Raw genomic sequence first — 17,290 nt, 5'->3', positions numbered from 1 at the left:
CTAGACATCTCTTGTCAACAAATGAAGCTTCCAGTACTGACATTGGGTGGTACCTAATTGAGTTGCTGGCCAAAGAGGTCTCTCATGAATCCGCAAACAACTCAAACCATAGGTTGGTCTCCACAAACTGACAGCAAGCCCTCATTGCTAAAGCAACCCCCTACAAGACTCATTGGATATGGAGAAGTTGAGTTGTTGCCTACACAGAGCCTTCTCTGGAATAGGAAGGCCCTCCGAATGCTACAAAAAATAAACATAAATACAACCAGACATAAAACCTTTGATCTACAATGGAGTCTGGCCAGCGAGATACACCAGTGCAGTGGTGGCACGAAGATTGAGTAAGGATTTACTAGAGTAACCAACCAATGTCTAACTTAAGTAAGTCCCACTCCACGAGTTGTTACCCATACAGCTGACAGTGTTTGGGTGACCAAAAACCTGAGACTAGAAGCCAAAGACTTAGAGGAAAACCAAATACTAGTGTTTTAAGGGGGAGAGTAGCAATAAAATGATTCCTAATAACATTCTACTATAGCTTGCTCAGTCATTGTCAGAAACAATTCCTCCTGCTGCAGATGGGAACACAAATGAAAGTACAGACATTATGCCAAGAGTGAGAGACTTTGGGACACTCACCCCTAAATGGGGTACCTCCATCAAATCCCTCCTCTCGGGGTTCAGGGAACCATTGGAAGAAAATTTAGAAAGAGTCTACGAGCCAGAGGTGATGGAGGACACAGAGGAAACAAGGCTCTTGGAATCAACAGGATCAGCGCACATAAGAACTTACAGATAGTGTGCAGCAGGCACAGGGACTGCACATAAGAACTTACAGATAGTGTACAGCAGGCACAGGGACTGCACATAAGAACTTACAGATAGTGTACAGCAGGCACAGGGACTGCACAGGTCTGCACTAGTCAGGGTTCTAGAGCTAAAGGGACAAGTGGACATGTGCCCTCCACCCATAACCCAGGAACAATCTCTAGTTGATAGCCACTGACAAATGAAAATTCAGTTTCCTCATATTTTTTATGAATATCTCAGCTATGGTGAGCCACCAACTAGATGACATAAAATTACCAAAAAAACAAGGAGAAGGGCAGAGTAAACATTAAACATGCATTCAGCCACCCATCGCTTCAGCCCAAGTTGCCTGGGAGAAGCCGAATATAAGGCACACTCTGGCTAAGCCCCCTGCACAGAAACAACACCTGTGTCTCAGCTGAATTTTTACTCAAAGCCAAGGAGAAACCTAGCTTAAGATGATGCTGCAGGCTTAGAACAGATTTTATCCCAGGGCCAGTGAATTGCTGCAACACTCTTTTGTGGGGAACAAGTACAAATGATGAGGAGATTTTTCGGGGGCTCAATATTTAAATTCAGGAAATTATCATGGGAAAGAAAAAGCCATAGACACAGAAAAAGCAAGGCAAACATAGACAGACTGCCTTTCATTCTTTGATAGGTATGTGTACTTGAAAACCATTAATAGCAGTCTGTTGGACACTGGTAGAATTCCTATATACTGTTTTATAACAGTAATGAACTTGTATGAGCCTCAGTGAGCAGGCCTGCCATTAAATCTTCTCTGAGAAACGGGATGTGGATGCTTGGGTGTTTTGTGAGCTTTGCCCATACAGCATTGGAAATTTTAGTCGCTGGATCCCAGAATTATTATTCTTGTGAAGTAAAATAAAGTAGAAGCCCACAGAGTACACACTCACAATCAATTTTTAACCTAAGTTATTCTTAAAATCATCCTTGCTGGAAGTAAATTTGGAGATAAGGAACAAAGAAGAAATGTCAGATGACAAATGTCCAGTGTTAACAACCCAATCACAAACAAATTAAATGTCCATCTCTGTCACAGCTGGAATCTCATCCTGGCCAGGGGGAGAAAGCCTCTGTGTTGCTCAGAACAAATGGATTGGAGGCTAATCAAAATCTAATGAATCTCTCAGGAGAGGCCTTCCTCGGCCCACATTCTTACGGGCCTGTCTGTACTTCGTCTAAAGGGCCTGTACCTACCAGTTGTTTTCTGGGATAGCAATTGTTTGGTTAATAACAGACACCCGCAGGAAGACATTTCAGTTAAGTCTATTATCCCGATCTGAGTCTTTGCTCACCGAGGTGTCAAGGTGATACATTTGGTAATCTGTCTCACAGTACATTTTATTACCAATAGAAGCAAGTGAACGGAGCAGGAGCATGAAAGTTGGAGCAGCGGCAAAAGGAAGAAAGGCGACCATGACTTCCAGACAAAGCCTGGGACTGTTTTGTCTGATCAACTCCAGCAGCTTCGTTTGAATTTATCAAAAGGATGAAAAGAAATGGGGGTGGGGTGGGGGGGCGCTGATAAGTGGGAGTTTGAAACATTAATTTAACCAGAAGTAAACAGAGGACGCAAGAAGGGCAAAGCAGTAAGAAAAATGCATAGAGGGGCTATCAGCAGCGCGCATCGCACGGGGCCTGCTTCCAATTCTCCGCAGGGTGGCTTCCGGTGCTTTTCATTTTTCAATAAAATAAAAATCATAGCCATCTCTGACATTCCTCACGGACTTCCTAGATGCCAGCACTTTACATGCATTCACCCCAAATCTCAGAACTGTTCATCAACCCCGTTTATAGCTGCAGAAACTAAGCTTTCGGGGGCTTCAAAGGTCACCTACAGCCAACTGGTGAGCCTACCAGAAGCACAGTAAAGTTCTGACCCAGAACACAGGCTGTGCCTCCATTAGCATCTTGGAACCTTCTTCCTCCTCACTCTCCCTGATCTTCTCAACGGTTGCTTCTCCTGTCGTTTACAGCTCCACGTTGAAGACACATTAAAAGCTGCCTACCACAAAATGCAACCCTGCTCCAAACCATGCCATCAAGCAAGACAGGTAAAATCATTTGGCTGTCTTAACTTTGCAGATTATGTAATTAGTATAACAAAAAGGGGCTGAGGCAGGGAGTGTGAACTGGAGTCTAGGGCTCAGCTTCCCTGTGTACACTCAGCATCTGCACGAACACCAGTTGTTCTCACTTTGCTTGGCAAGTTGACAAATGCCGGGTTCTAACCTCAACTGAAAGTTTACAGTCCCTGGGAAGGCTCAGACTAAATGAAGCAGCATATATATGTTTCAGCCTCTTCCTGCCCAACACATACACATGTGTGCACACACACATACACATGCACTTCACACACACACACACACACACACACACACACACACACACTGCGGTACACCTCTAACTGAAGCATGTACCAGACTCAGACATGACAGTGCAAGGGTTTGTATACAGCTAGGATTTCCTGGCAACACATTCATTCATGCTACCATCAGAAGTTTGTTTTGTTCCCACTGGGGATTTACAACTTTGCAAAGGGACAAAGCCATTTGCAACTCCAAGGTTATTTCCAATGACATCACCTGAAGAGATGCAGACATCTCTCAAAACAAGCAAAAAAACCCAGAAACTAACTTCAGGTTAAAGCTATGCCTATCTCATTTCATTTTTGATAGCTTCACTGAGAACTCTATTATTAATGTTTAGAGACCATTTTTGCCAGGCATAATGGCATAAGACTATAATACCAGCTATTTAAAAATACTTCCAGGTCTGCCTGGGAAGTCTAATTAGACATACCTTCTCTCAAAGGAAAGGGAGTACGAGGTAGGGGGGTGGGGGGTGCTGTAGCTGTAGCTGTGGCACAGCCCTTGCCTCACATGGACAAGGCACTGGGTTCAATCGTCACTACGAGTTTGTTCATATACTAGTCCCTCAGGAACGATGTGATGTCACTGACAGTTACCACAACACGAGAGCTAGCACCTGAGAATTGGGGTCAGCCATGTGGGTGGGTTCCAGCTTCCCTTTTTTTCTAGATGTTGAGTTAGGGTGTACTTTTAAATTCCCAGATTCTCCTTTCCTCACATGTAAAGCCAAATGAGCCCTTGCTCCATAGCCGGTGAGTGGCAGGGGTTGAATCAGCTATGGGGCATAAAGCACCATGGAATGTATGGTGCACAGCTGGGCCGCCAGTTTCCTTACATCTTGCGCGCACTGGACTGGCCAGCAGTAACGACGCTGCAACAGGATCCTTCTGCACACGTTTATTGGGAGAGCTTGATTGCAGAGGCGAAAAGACCCCCAAACCCAGAACTGGTGTTGCTGTTATAGGCCTAGGAGAGGCGTGTCTTACACCCGGATTGGTTATGCACTACGCCTCATTTGCATGTCTCACATCTGATTGGTTACTCTCTCTCAGTACCTTACAGAACCTCATTATCATACCTCATTTGCATATCTCACATCTGATTGGTTATACTCTCAGTACCTTACAGAACCTCATTATCATGCCCGGGCCAGGCAGTGTCTTTGCAAAACACTTTACTGCATATGTACACATTGGTTGTTTGTCCAAACTTATGCGTGGTGGCCAGCAGTAGTCAGTGTCACTCTGCAACGGCACATGTGGCTTCCCACACTTACAAGCTTCCCTCTGAGTTGTAACAATAGATTCACAGAGTCGGGGTTCCAACAGATGCTATTTTGTGTATCTCCCCCCCCCCCGAAAAAAAAAAAAACTTTTCTTACTTTTCTTTCTTAAAGAGTTTATAAGTAGAGGCTGAAATGATGCCTCTGGATAAAAGCGCGTGTCACACAAGCCCGGTGACTGAAGTAGAGATCCCCAGAGTCCACACAAATAGCTGGTGGAGGCTGTGCTCCTCTGTAATTCCAGAATTCCTACAGTCAGATGGGCAGCAGAAGGGGAAAACCTTCCAGAAGCTCATGAGCCACAAGTAAATATGCAGCAGAGGGACAGAAATGAGAGGCCCTACCTCCATCAAAATGGAAATCATGAGTAGACTACTGAGCCTTGTGCTCGGACCTCCATAAGCAGACAGCGGTACATGTGTGTCTGTAGTCACATGTGCATATCCCATGCCCATGCACACATGCACAGTTATAAATTAGTGGAGGTTTCATTTATATGCCTATATGAAAATTCACAGATACAAGTGTTTGACTTGGGTATAATATGATATTATTTATTGAGCATTTTCATTGTGCCAAACACTGTTTTATAGCATTCGGTTGAACAATGGCAATCTTGGTGCCATGGAAAGTACTAGAGAAGTGTTCTGTTAGCCCAGGGAAGGACTTTATCCATATGAAGAAAAGAAATCCTGAAGGCACCTCCATAAACATTAGGATATCTAAGTCAGGTCTGGAATCAATGAGGGGAGTCGCCAATTCCAGGTGCAGCGCACCTACAAAGGCATACACATCCTTAGTGTGTTCTGAAAACACAGCAGCTCGGAGAAGCTTCTGGGATGGAAGGTGACTCTGGAGAGGTCGCTTGGAGGTAAATGATGGAGGCTATGCTGCGGGCCTTGGATACCTGTCCACTGGAGAACAAACTGTCCCACGGCCATGGTTTTAAGACCACAGCAGTGGATGGGCAGGTTAAACTAGAGAGGGGACCAACTGGCTACTTTCAGACAGGAAGTGAAAATCAAGGCCACACATATGTCCATGCCAGTGAGTTTGACAAATGCAGATCTTTCTGAGAGGAGAAATGAAAGACTAAGCCTTCACTTGTGGTTGTCACTGTCTTCCAGAAAGCCTAAATGTCAGAGCCAGAGGAGCATCTTGTATAAAACCCAACGAGCTAAGAAAAGGGTTGTTTAATAGGATTTAGGGACCAGAGAGTAAACACTAGCTTATCCACAAAGAAACTCAGCCTAGACCCCTCAGATCTCTGGAATGATTTTCACAATGTATCTCAGCAAGTGAGTACAGCGTCAGTCACTGTGAAGCGTCATCTCCGAACGGAGATTAAATCTTTTGTTTGTTTGTTTGTTTGTCCATTTTTGCAGTGGGTGAAAGGGTAACAGGTAGTGTTTGCATGTCCAGCATTTCCTGTCTCAAGAAAAGGATGTTTATTCTCCTGTTTGTCTTCCTACTCCTTACACAGGATGTGAGACATAGGCCACCACACAGAAGCCAATCTGGATTGAAGTGTTTAATCAAGACCAGGGACAACAAACTGCTCGCCCAGCTCACCCAGTTATATGAGTCAGTATGAAAGGCCATTTTCTCTAGGAGTGCAAGGGAAAAAAAAAAAAAACAGGGGCGCACTTGCAGGCAGTCCTTGCATATCCAAAGTCAGGCTTTACAGGAGAAGGCCTTCCTTCCTTCTCTAGCCTCATCACATGTGTAAGACAGCAGGAAACCAAGCAGAACTGCAGTTTAGGTATGAAGATCCATTCCACTTCTGATCACCTCCTCTACTTGGGCTATTGGCATTTGTATGGCTAGGTCTCTAAAGGGATATAAACACCTGACACATGGTGATAATATGATTTTATAGTTTATTAAAATAGATATGCTTATCCAGGGCTCTAGAAATTATAAAACTCCACTTGCTCTTTTGAAGCTCCTGTCAGTCTAGAGCTGAGACCTTCCTGTCTAGTCATTCTTTGCCTCTCAGTTATTTGTGTCCACTCTGCACAGTGTCCCAGCTGTATTGTGTTGACGTTGAACACTCGGTTTTCAGTGCAATGACTCCATCCAGGTTTCTCTCTGGGAAAGCTGTGGCTGGGTGGTTCCTAAAGTTTCAGGACTCTGAGACAACACGGGGAAATTATTGTTCCTGACCAAATTCAAAATCAAATGTGTAAAAGACAAATGTCTTTATTTGATGGTATGCTGGAGGGGAACTCTGCTGTCAGACCTCAGAGTTCTTTCTGATTCCTTTATTTTTCCAAAGAATGCCTTCTGCTCTTTGTTAGCTCTGAGCCAGTGTTACAGCTTTGACCCCAGAAAGCGATAGAAGAAAAGAGCCTGGCTGAACACAGTGCTATAAAAACACAAAGCAGCAAAAATAAGCCTACTCTTATGTCATTAGCATTTATATTTAAAAATGACACGTCTATGCTCAATGGCTTGACTTTGAGGCTAATTCGAGCCAGCTGGGACATAAAATAGATAGCAGTGACATACAGCCACAGAAAACATGGGCTTCACTACCGCCTTAATGACCACAAAAGGACACTCCATTATGAATGTAATTTGGGAGCAAACAGTCAGCATGCAGAGGATGTGGGATAAACTGTGTTCCATGAAAGGTAGCATTACTTTGCATGTGCATGTATGTGTACATGCGTATGAATGTATGTGAAGGCTCAAGAACAACAATGGATATACTTCCCCCTTCATTGTTTGAGACAGGGTCTCTCATTCTCAAGGAAGTTTGCTGATTAGACAAAGGGAGCCCTCGAAATCCACCAGAGTCCCCTGCTCACTTTGCAGTGATGGGCCTCCAACACATGTCACCATGCTCAGCTTGGTTACGTGGGTTCCGGCATCAAATTCAGATTCTCAAGTTTACATGGCAAACACACTGAGCTAACTCTCCTGTCTGCTTTTCTTTTTACAAGTGTGTGTGTGTGTGTGTGTGTGTGTGTGTGTGTGTGTGTGTGTGTGTGTGTAGAAGTCAAAGGACAACCTGGAAGTCAGTTCTCTCCTCCTACTGTGTGGGTCCCAGGGATTGAACTCAACTGTTACCTTAGCCTGCTGAGCCATCTTGCTGCCCTCCTAGCCTATATTAATGCTTCATTTACCAGATCCTTAGTAGAAAGAAAGAAAAATGGTTCCTTTAACAAAATATACCTACTATATAATTTTCAGTCTTTTGAGACTCATTTTATGTCTACAGGAGTTTTGCACATATGTGTGCAAGCATCTCTGTGTCCAAACAGGTCAGAATAAAACACTGGATTCCCCAGGATTGGAGTTACAGATGGATGTGTGTTGCCACGTGGGCACTAGGAACTGAACCCGTGAGAGCAGCAAGAGCTCTTAGCCACCGAGTTAGCTCTCCAATCCAAAGCATCTCCATTTTTAAAACAACCAAATCAGAGAACGGGGAGTTAAATTTCAACTGGAAAGATCTGAATCAAGCATAAAGCAGAACTTCCCAGCCAAATTTGTGGGGCCTTTAAGGAGAAAGAAGAGAAGTACTAATCAAAGAGAGACAGGACTTATAAATACTTCAAACTCTGATGTATGACAGAAGCTGCCGCTGCTCATGAGAAACCCCAGAAGGAAAACCATTCCTTGAACGCATCAGCCTTAGCACAGTTTGTTCCCGCTACTTACAATGTCTTTCTCCTCCAACAAACAAAGCTATTTCCAACATCACCTCCCTAGAAACCTTCCCTGCCTGACCCTAGCTGAGGTTACTCGCTCCCCTTTCTCTGTTGCTCTGTACTGGGTACACACATAGTTCCGTTCTTTTGCTCCTGATATAAAATTGTGCCCATTCGTTCATATCTGCATTGGCCTTCCCATAGGAAATACAGCTTCTTGTACTCACACAGGCCGGTGTGTGTGTGTGTGTTATTGCTCCTGGAGAGGTAAAAGTGTCTGAAGCATAGAGGGCTCATTCCTCACTGTGGGGCTGAAGACACGGGGACCGAATGTGCAGAATTGCTGGGCAGATCTTCTTGGAACATGGTGATGGTTTGCACAGCCAGAGAAGTCACACAAGGGTCATTCATTCTTAGGCACCCTTGCTCTTCTGTTGCAATTTCTTCTACTCCTTTGGTTTCTGCTGTTTCCCTAAGGATTACTAAATCTCCTTCTCTGGCACTGAAGTACTCAGCTGCCTGCTGAACACTTGTGTAAAAACAGCCCACCCACACATAGGACTTTCAGCAGATTCATCCCACCTATAAGCTCACTCCATCATTACTGTCCCTGGATAAGAAGCACCAAGCACCTTGGCTCCCTTTTCCTCAGCACCACACTGTTGACTAGAGAGTCGGTCCTTTCAGTTGGCCAGCCCTCAACCATGGCCTTCCCTCTCTTCTTTTAGTTTCTGTTCATGCCCTATGCATTCTTTTTTTTTTTTTTTTTTTTTTTTTTGGGTGCAGCGAACTTTATTGATGGTATTCAAGAGAGTAGGGAGGGCTCCCTAGGCCCCTCCTGTTATTATGGGGGTCTGGGATGGAAATTGTGAGGGAGATGCTCAGTGTTGGGGGCCGAGTTGGAATAGGGCCTCTCTCTTGCTCAGTGTCCTTGCTGGGGTGGGTGGTCCAGGGTTTCTTACTCCTTGGAGGCCATGTAGGCCATGAGGTCCACCACCCTGTTGCTGTAGCCGTATTCATTGTCATACCAGGAAATGAGCTTGACAAAGTTGTCATTGAGAGCAATGCCAGCCCCGGCATCGAAGGTGGAAGAGTGGGAGTTGCTGTTGAAGTCGCAGGAGACAACCTGGTCCTCAGTGTAGCCCAAGATGCCCTTCAGTGGGCCCTCAGATGCCTGCTTCACCACCTTCTTGATGTCATCATACTTGGCAGGTTTCTCCAGGCGGCACGTCAGATCCACGACGGACACATTGGGGGTAGGAACACGGAAGGCCATGCCAGTGAGCTTCCCGTTCAGCTCTGGGATGACCTTGCCCACAGCCTTGGCAGCACCAGTGGATGCAGGGATGATGTTCTGGGCAGCCCCACGACCATCACGCCACAGCTTTCCAGAGGGGCCATCCACAGTCTTCTGGGTGGCAGTGATGGCATGGACTGTGGTCATGAGCCCTTCCACAATGCCAAAGTTGTCATGGATGACCTTGGCCAGGGGGGCTAAGCAGTTGGTGGTGCAGGATGCATTGCTGACAATCTTGAGTGAGTTGTCATATTTCTCGTGGTTCACACCCATCACAAACATGGGGGCATCGGCAGAAGGGGCGGAGATGATGACCCTTTTGGCTCCACCCTTCAAGTGGGCCCCGGCCTTCTCCATGGTGGTGAAGACACCAGTAGACTCCACGACATACTCAGCACCGGCCTCACCCCATTTGATGTTAGTGGGGTCTCGCTCCTGGAAGATGGTGATGGGCTTCCCGTTGATGACAAGCTTCCCATTCTCGGCCTTGACTGTGCCGTTGAATTTGCCATGAGTGGAGTCATACTGGAACATGTAGACCATGTAGTTGAGGTCAATGAAGGGGTCGTTGATGGCAACAATCTCCACTTTGCCACTGCAGATGGCAGCCCTGGTGACCAGGCGCCCAATACGGCCAAATCCGTTCACACCGACCTTCACCATTTTGTCTACGGGACGAGGCTGGCACTGCACAAGAAGATGCGGCTGTCTCTGGAACAGGGAGGAGCAGAGAGCCGCCCTATGCATTCTTAACATACTTCACCTTACCAAGGCAAGAGAGACTGCTAAGAGACTTCCTTCTTCCTGCCTTTTATTCCTGTTTCTGTTATACTGCAAATAATGCTCCTAAAACAACAATATATTTATTTGTTTAAAGAAACAGTGGCAGCCCCCACCATGCAATTTCTCCTACCACACCACGCCCGTAACCTTCTCATCTTTTCCTGTCTGTCCATCATTTTCTTCTCCCACCCCAGACACCACATCGCACTAACACATACCTTCTGCCTTTATCTACCAACTTCCCAGGCCCTTCCTGTACTGCTTTGCCCTCAAGGTGGAGCCTCGGGTTATCCTGCCTGAATGCTCCTCCGCTCTGTCACTTCTCTGTCTTATCTCCACCTCTCTATCAGCGTCCTATCCAGTTTTGTAGATCAACAGGGTTTTGTTTTTTCTTTTTGAGAACTTCATACAATATCTTTTAATGTTTTCCTCCCCCAACTCTTCGCAGGCCCTCCCCAAAAGCCACCCAACTTCATATTCTTTATCTCTTAAAAAAAAAATGTTACCTACAAACACCAAAAACAAAGTCAGATTGGGTACAGTTTGTGCTGGCCAGCCACTCCCAAGCATGAGGCCTGTCCTTGAGTGCAGTTAAGATACCCAGCATCACGCAAGTGAACAAAAGACTGATTCTCTGGCTCCTAGAAGCTACAAATACACTACCCGAATGGGTGTAGAACCTTGTGGCCACTCCTCTTTTTTCATGGTGTCTGACTTGAACAGGTCTTGAGCATGACAGTCTCTGTGAGTTCATATGTGCTTCAGCCCTGTTGTGTCTGCAAAGGCTGTTTTCTTGGAGCCATCTACCATATGTGGCGTTTACAATTCCCCATACCCTCTTCTGCATCGATCCCTGAGCTTGGGGGGTTAAGGAGTTGTTGATGAAGACGCCTCATTCAGGGCTAAGTGTTCCGAGGTATCTCCGTCTCTACACATTGTCCAGTTGTAAACATGTGTTAATTCCCACCTACTGCAAAAAGCTTCTCTGATGGGGCTTGGGCAAGACACTCACCTATGGCCACACCAATATGTCATTAGCAGTCATTCTATTACTATATTTCTTTAGCTGAATAATGGTGTTAGCAGCAGTTCCTAAAATGCAATTCACAAACCGCCCCTGCCCCCAAAAGAGCTCAGACATAAAAGTAAGGGAGACTTGTGAATTTAGATGAAAAAAAAAATGTACATCTTGATTTTCACTAACTTCTAACAGAAATGAATTATTTCCTTCGATTATGAATGTCAGTAACAAAGTATATATTAGATGTATGTATGACTTTGTTCTGACTGGACACATCCATCCTACATTTCAGAGCTTGCAGCCTTGCCGAATCATTTATAATCACCACTTCAAAATCAATTTCTTTTATTAGAATGGAGCTTATTTAAAATAATAACACAAAGTATACTTATTACCATATAATAATTTTATATTGTAACAACTGTTTTAGTATAATAGAAGCTCCCCTTCGTTAAATTGTTTTTCTTTTATTTTATTCACTTAAAATATGACTCTTAAGAAGAGGCCAATGGACAATAGAGTTTAACGTTTTATGTCTATCTATATTTTTACCTCAAGGTTTCTAGATCACCTTACAGCTCAAACACACAGAATGAACATACCCTTCTACCCCGAACCATCAATGAGTTGAAATCTCTCGTGAGGCCCTCAGTACACTGCCTTCTACTTTATGCATGGTTTATAGTCCTTTGCTGGGCTATGTGTCATGATCATAGGAACAGTTGTTTCCTATTTTTAGTCTCCTATAATACTAAATCCATGGTAAATGGTGAACACAAGTTATACTGAACACATCCTTTTTCCATGGAACATTTGAGATTAGTGGCATTCGGACTGAGGAAACAGACAAGTGGCTGGTACGTTTTGGTCACTGAAGTGAGCTGGTGAACTTGTACCATGCGGACTGTTCTATTCTCTTATCTGATTTCTGTCTCAAACCAACAAAACATGGAGAAGGACAGACAAACGAGACTCTGGAGATCTCTCTGGTGATCCAGACACACAGCAATGAATCACATATATTTGTATGTTAGTGTTTACAAATATATGGGTTTTTTAATAGTCCCATCATACAAATAGCAGTTTAAATGATCTGGATTTGAACACTCACAAGACGGTAAGAAAACATTTGGAATATTGACCATTCAGCAACCATCTATGCTTCAGGGTCAAAAAAGATTTTTGGAACAATGATTTTTATTGTTGTTTGCTGTTGCATAGCATAAGGTCTTTATGTGGGAATATAAACTAGTTCCTCCCAGTGAAGGCATTTTATGTTCACCAAGCCCATCACCTTAATGGTGTAGTTTAAAGAAATAATGAACTATAATGTGGACATGGGACACTCGTCTCTGAGTAATTAACTGAGATTGATAGAAATAAATACTGGATAAACACGCTTTTGACAGGGAGCCTTGGGAGAAACAGAATTTGTGAATGATCCTTTTTTAAAGGTATAAAAACAAATACTATCAGGGCTAGAAAGATGGGTCAGTGGTTACGAGCACTAACTGCTCTTCCAGAGGTCCCGAGTTCAATTCCCAGCAACCATATGGTAGCTCACCACCATCTGTAATAAAATCTGATTCCCCTTTTTTTGGTGCATGAAAGCAGAACACTTGTATACATAAAATAAATAAATAAATCCTTTTTAAAAATACTGTAAAATATCCCAACTTAATAAAATATAAATATTACATTATATATACAAATATATATACATATGTGTATATATGCAAATAATTGAGGATTTGGAATTTGATTTTTTTTTCTAATAGCCTAAAACATAATAAATGTCCCCAAAACATCTGCCAGGAATGTCCCTTAGAATGCTAATGTTTTATAATTTATAGTTTCCAGCAGTCTGTGCAAACTCCCTGCTCTCTCTTCTTGTAGCAATTCTGGTGTATCACTGCATTGCAGTTCATTGTTTTAATGGCAGGTAAGAGAACTACTATATCAGTAATAGTAATAATAATAAATAATAATTAATAATAAGCATCCATATGTGTGTATGTTGTAAGTTTCAATGTTTTCAATGTTTACACTGTTAATGTTTTCAGTTAATTCCTCTAAGAACACTAAGGAAGGCAGCATAGCTTTAGTACCAAATACACAGGCAAAGGGTACAGGTCTCATGGATGTAAAGCAATTTCCTCAGGTTTCTGTAGCCAGGGATACCACAATCAAAGCACAGAGGCCGGTCAGCCATGTGTGAATTCAGTCCCGTGTTCCTATTTCACCCAGAGTAGCACCAGAGATCAATCACTCCATGCCGATGACTTCTGGATCTTATGTCAGCTTTTATCAATTACTGTGGCTAAAAGAATGACTTAGCATAGGTATGCAAGAGACACTTGATCATTTGGTCATTAATTTACAGCATCTTGTATTTGCCAAAATAAAAGTCAGCTGTCTGGGCCTCTAAGTTCTAGAGAAAGCATATCCCACATTTAGAGATAATTGCTCTGACTTATATCCCAAGAATTGTGCAAGTTACCACTCAGCGTATCCCACTCATGATGTGCTCAGTCTTGCCACTTAGGCCACAGGACACAACACATCCTATGCCTTCACAGAATAATATGCCATGTAGACACCAAGTCTCATTGCAAGAATAGTGGTGTATGATCCTGGGATTCTGGGGGGGGGGGGGGTATACCATCTGCACTGGAAAATAGATAACATCCAAAATACAGACTTTCTGCATTCTGAATGTTATAGTTTGGACCTAAAAAAATGTCCTCCAAAAGCTCTTGTGTGTGAAAGTCTTAATCTCCAATACAGTTGCACTATGGGGTTGGGGAGGCATTTGGGAGATAATTACATTGTGAGGGCTCAACTTCATGAATAGATTAACAGAACCAATGTTCCATGGGGGATTAGGAGCCTGTGGACACTTTAGGAGGTGGGGCCTAGGAAGTAGGTCACTTGTGGCAGTGCAGGGGGTCTTCAGTAAGGGGCATGTTTACTCCACAGTCCCTTCTTCCCTCCCTGTCCCTGCTTCCTGGCTGTCGTGAAGTAAACAGCTTTTCTTCACCACATGCTCCCAGCTGGGCCCAGAGAGAATGGAATCAAATGAGACTGGAAGGCCGAATGACTATGGTCCTTGAAGCTGAGCCTCTCAGCTATCTGCCAGGGACAGAAAGCTACCTCGTGGGATATGGTAGAGATGAAGGCCCCCAGCAGGGAGCAGCAAATGATTCAATCTATCAGGAGGCCACTGTGGCTGGATACTGCCGAGCCTCGTGGGCAGCTGTAGCAAAGGGACTCGGCCTCCTCCACAGACCTGCCTGCAATGGCTCATCTGAAAAAGAAGCCCACCAAAAGATGAAGAAGTTTTTCCTAAGGCTTCCAGGAATGTGGGTCTGAGAAGCACAGGCAGCAGCCTCCGGGAGCTACTTTAGAGTACCCTCGGCCACCCCTGGCATCATTCTCCAGATGCCAGGCACTTAAAGGTCACAGCTCATCGTCCCTTGGGAGGCAGCTCTCAGCGAAGGAATGCCATTTCTTTCAGTGCTGCGTTCCATTCCAAGGGCACGGTATACAAAGGATTTTTAGATACACGGTTTAGTGCCCTTGGCCTGGACTGGCCTTGGAGCCTTCAGCTCCAGATCTCCTGGGGACCTGGCCTGTCTCACTTGTGACTAACAATGCAGTTCTTGGACCCCGATCTGTATTCTTCACTCCCTTACAGTCCTTGGTCCGGGAGTCATCCCCAGCAAACCTTCCACATGTTTGCTAATCTCAGACATTTTCTTCCCAGGGATTCAGACCTGTAAGAGCTGTACTTAGAGTCGGCAATCTTTCCCTGATACACTTTCTCTAACAACAGAGGACCTTCTCACATGAGATTTGAGGACAGTTTTGAAAGCAAATTTCACATAGCTGTTCAATCCCTAACTTAAGAATTTAAACTTCCCAGTTGCCTTTGAAAAGTTCAACGTAAAAGTCAGTAGGCCACATAGAGAGCTGAGCTCTGCGGCTCTGTAACTTTAAGCAGCTGCTTCATCACATTACGAATGCATTTTCCCATCTAAGAAATCAACATTATTGTCGCCATTTTATAACCTTCTCCTTTCACAGAAACACCTGATTCTTTCAGACAGAGTTTTCTTTCTACTGAGAAGTCTTTACAGATTCCTAGAACTTTGCCCATGTTGACAATCAAGTCATATGCGTTGGCATAGAAAGAAACTAAACCAGGAATAGAGACTCACTTCTACCTCTTTCCATGACTTCCTATTTGTTTGTTTGCCTGCTAACTTGTTTTTATATTTGTTTGTTAGCTTGTTTATCTCTGTAGTACTCACAGTGCTTCAGAGATTGCACTTGGCCTGAGTATGAAGCATGAACAAGACAGACAGACAGCCTCGTCCTTCAGAACAAGACAGACAGCCTTGTCCTTCATGAAGCTTAAAGCCTCTTACAAAACCAGACCTTAGATAAATGATGCAAATAATTATTTGAGTAGCAAATTTTTGGAAAGAAGCCAGGGTGTGTTGAATGTGTGTAACCGAAAGCCCTGGCATGGCCTGGGATGCCTGCAGTACCCAGAGGAACTAGAAATTAAGTGGAAATTCAAAGAATTGGATGAGAGGGCTGGGGACAGAGCTCAGGCAATCAGTTCCCAACAGGACATGAATGAAGCATTGTAGTCTCAACACTTGGAGGTGGAGAAAGAGGAATCTGGGCTACAGGGAAAAAGCTGTAGGCCAGCCTAGGCCATGTGAGATGATGCCTCCAATGTAAATAACAGGGAAAAGAGTTAGCAAGGAGGAAGAAAGTGATTCACGGACAGAAAATTTCATACTTGAAAAGTCTACAAAAGGAAAAAGCTTGCCACATTCATGAAACTAAATGAAGGCAACTTGGAAAGAGCAGTGGCTGAGGGTCGGAGGGAGGGAATCAGCTCACAGGGATCCTATGCATCACAGTGATGGTTGAAAGCTTCACACTTCATTCAATGAGAAAACACATGCCAGGGTCCCAGGCAGGGTCTGGTTCCCAAGTTCAATATAATGCCATTATCACCTACCTGTTTATTACACCAAGTACTAAGAAAATTCAATAAGATAATGACCATGAGTATGCCTAGAAAATAAGACATGTGTGAAAACAAAAGACATTATTATCACCACTCAATTCAGGGGACTGATGGACTTTGGGTCACTATTCAAATAAAGCTGTAATTTCAGAATTCATCATTGGACAAAAATAAACAAATAAAACACCACTGTCACATAGCAGGTGCATGCCTTCTTGGAGTGCTACCTCTAGCCCAGCTCTGTGATTGCAATCAGTGTCCTGCCATGTTCCCAGCAGTCGCTGGATGACCCAAGTGCTGCTTTCTGTTACTGTGAGTTCTCAGAAGTGGCCTGTGCCATGCACAACACTGAAAACTATCACAGAATGGGTTGCCATGATACCATGAGTAAAGGCTTTCTGGAACACAGGAAAAGAAGACCACAAAAAAGTGTGTGTGTGTGTGTGTGTGTGTGTGTGTGTGAGTGAAGATATGCATTTGAGAATGGGTGTACTGTGTAGTTTCACAAAATAAAAGCCCCAGCTGCAAATGTCTTTCAATCTAACTATTACCCAATGGTCTAACATGCAGAGGATATCTTCTTTTATATATATATATATATATATATATATACTGTATATGATAGGCAATGAGCCATCTTAAAATTTAAATCTTGTTTCAAGCCCTAATTCCCTGAGTGTAGTAGCCTTAAAACAATGGACATAAAAAAGCAAAGATAAAAGCTACCATGATTGGTGTCCTACTTAACATCAAACGATACTTCTCTCAATCACCTTAGTATATACACATGTAATAATATGTACAATTCACTGCACATATATGCAGACATGTATCCCTCCTGATGGTAAGTATACAACTGGAAAATGTGCTGGAATTGGATTTAGGGGTCTTGTTTTGAAACTTCCGTATAAGGTACTTTTTAAAAGGTTGGAAAACTTACTGTCACATAGGAACACTTATTGAAACATGCGTTTTTTAGTACTGGGGCAGAG

General features: G+C 43.8%; 1 long non-coding RNA gene and 1 pseudogene across 1 annotated transcript; one reads left to right on the top strand and one right to left on the bottom strand.

Annotated features, from left to right (window-relative positions):
• Window positions 1-2,749: 2,749 nt before the first annotated feature.
• Window positions 2,750-15,666, top strand: Gm33289. The gene is made up of 3 exons (XR_376138.2): window positions 2,750-2,891; window positions 13,148-13,193; window positions 15,541-15,666. It is a non-coding gene; the product is annotated as a predicted gene, 33289 (long non-coding RNA).
• On the bottom strand, window positions 8,928-10,128 carry Gm2574 (predicted pseudogene 2574; annotated as a pseudogene).
• Window positions 15,667-17,290: the final 1,624 nt, after the last annotated feature.

Source organism: Mus musculus, chromosome 3 (assembly GCF_000001635.26).
Source record: "Mus musculus strain C57BL/6J chromosome 3, GRCm38.p6 C57BL/6J".
Classification (NCBI taxonomy): Eukaryota; Metazoa; Chordata; class Mammalia; order Rodentia; family Muridae; genus Mus; species Mus musculus.
This window is presented reverse-complemented; position numbering and strand designations above follow the sequence as displayed.